Consider the following 2,500-nt stretch of genomic DNA (forward strand, 5'->3'; position numbering starts at 1 on the left):
TGTTGTATTTGGAGTATTCCGTTTTCTATAGACCAAGGTGCTTTGAGTATTGTTTTTGTTGACCAATTCTTTTTCTCAAAATGTTGTGCTAACTGAATTAGTTTCATTGTTTAATGAAAAGGGCACATCACACATTCTTTACACTGCGTAGATACAATTTGAAGAAAAATATTTCTTGACGGGTAAAAATTCGTGACTAGAAAGGCTTACCAACACGACAAAAAATGGATTTTCCTCAAAGTGACACAATTGCAAAGATAGACAAAAATAATAAGTTAAAAAAACAAATAACCTCCAGGTTTATGTGAAGAAAGTGGAAAATAATAATACGTATTTTTCCCGCAGTGTTGGTACGCATGGGAGTCTGACTAGATTTTTAAACCAATTTACATAGGATTGAGCTATTTTTTCGTTCATTTTTTGAGCTGCTTCATCTTTATGTTTCTAGTTTTAGTCTTATCATTATCATGTTCGAACAAGATATATTATTACACTTGATCCCAAGACACTTAGAAAGACCTGATAGCGAGGCGGCAACATTCGCGCGGAATGTTGCCCTCTTAGTTGTCTCCCTGATTCTTAAGCTCATTTTCGACGATATCGAGTCAATTTTTCTTCTTCTTATACCTTTCTCTCTTCCCTTCTCTCTTCCTTTCATTTTCTTCGCCTTCTTATATGATCCAGCTTTTCTTCTCCTTCTCTCCCTCTCTCGCTTCTTTTGTCGCAAAAAAGTTTCTTTTTTTTAAATATTTGGACTTCTTTCACTTCTAAATATTCGCAAAAAATGAATTGCATTGGAGTTAGGGAGCATTCTTATCAACAAACCTGCAACACAGGCAATGGCACAAGGGGTGGGGGGAACGGGGGATCAGTGAGGAGGGGGAAGGGGGGGGGCAACAAAATGGAACCCAACCTTTTGACGATTAAACTTATTAAAAAAAAAAAAAAAAAAAAAATCAAATATATGCATCATCAGCTTACTGCATGTGCACCGTTATTAGAAATACTTACAGCATTCACCATTAATTATCATTAATGTTTTTTTTTTCTTATCATCACCATAAGAAGAAGAACGACAAAGCTTTAATGTGTGAAAGTGTGGAAAGGGGCTACTGAGTATCTGGGCAAATATGCATGAGGCCTAATTTTTGAGATTCACCAGAATATATATCTCCTATACGTATATATTGCAGTAATTCCCCAAAAATAGTTCGTTTAACAGCAATATCAAAGGCTAAAACTCATGACTTCTTTTTGATAAATTTACAACAGTCATCCAGAACCCTTTAAAAGTGAAAACACAGGTACCTAGATCAGAAAAAACACTAAAGAATATTACATCACATATTTGATCGTAGGCCCTTAATACGTATCTAAATAATAATGTACATTAAAAGTAAATGTTTTTTTTTCTCTCATCCTTTCTTCATTTCCAGTTTTCTTTTCTTTCTAATATCATTATTATTATTATTATTATTATTATTATTATAATCATAACCGATGTCTTTCTCAAGTGAAAAGATAACTCTTGCGACCTGTGGGAGTTGTGGCCAGTCACGTGACCGGTCAAGAGTCAGAGTCTATGGCGACGTAGGATGGCACAGTTACTAACCTAACCTAGCAAGTGTTGGTACACAGAAACGTACATAGCAAATATCACAACCATGTGCAGGTGACGTTCCCGACGACGACGACGACGACGACGAAAGCGACGTCCGACGACTTTGACGCGACGCCGACGCCGACGACGATACGACGACGACGCGGCGGCGACGACGACGGCACCTCCCGCGTCACGCTGCCCCGGTCCTGCGTGGCGGTGGCCGAGGACGTGTGGCTCCCATGGCACCCTCTCACACTGCTAAGACAACGGAGTCTTTTTTCTTTTCTTGGCGGCCAGCGAGTCCGTTTGGCGGTCGGTAGCGTCCACTGCCGCCAGGCTGCCGTCAATCAGTGTGAGAAATACAGCTCCCGTGTATATATGTATATATATATCCCCGAATCACACTCCCCCGTATATCACACTTATTATTTTATCTATATGAACTATAATCTCATTTCCACCTTTTTTGTTGAATACCCTTTTTAAATGTGGCACTCTGAGCTAAAGCAGTTTGTGTGGCCGAGGAACGAGCTCCTCCCTTCCTCCCCGGCTCCAGGAACCTTCTCCTCGCCTGCCTTCTTCTGCGCCTGCGGGTGTTGCACTGCACTCTGCTATCGCGGCTTGCAAGAGACACTTCCAGCTTGTATTTTCACCATTTACGTTATCGCGACGACACATCTTCCAGGATACGAGTAATTATATATTTCCGTATCGTAATTCCGCACGTTTTCCGGTCACTGGTGGTTCTCGATGTGACATAAGTATCAAAATCGCATTGACTACTAGGCAAAAAGCACCGTTTAGGTTTCTCGAAAAAATAATAACACGGAAAGATAGTCAAAAAAAGACTGATGATGATGATGATGACGATCATCAGCTTTCCAAGCCTCGCTTCAG

General features: G+C 40.3%; 1 protein-coding gene across 2 annotated transcripts in view; it reads right to left on the reverse strand.

The window, feature by feature from the left end:
- Positions 1–2,500, reverse strand: part of LOC113821636 (uncharacterized) — a 17,511-nt gene that overhangs the window by 2,513 nt on the left and 12,498 nt on the right. For both annotated transcript variants that reach the window (XM_070118896.1, XM_070118897.1), the window contains one exon: positions 1–2,500. This exon is cut by the window's left edge and continues 2,513 nt beyond it; it is cut by the window's right edge and continues 480 nt beyond it. The gene's annotated coding sequence lies outside the window, so the exon portion shown is untranslated.

This window comes from Penaeus vannamei, chromosome 43 (genome assembly GCF_042767895.1).
Source record: "Penaeus vannamei isolate JL-2024 chromosome 43, ASM4276789v1, whole genome shotgun sequence".
Classification (NCBI taxonomy): Eukaryota; Metazoa; Arthropoda; class Malacostraca; order Decapoda; family Penaeidae; genus Penaeus; species Penaeus vannamei.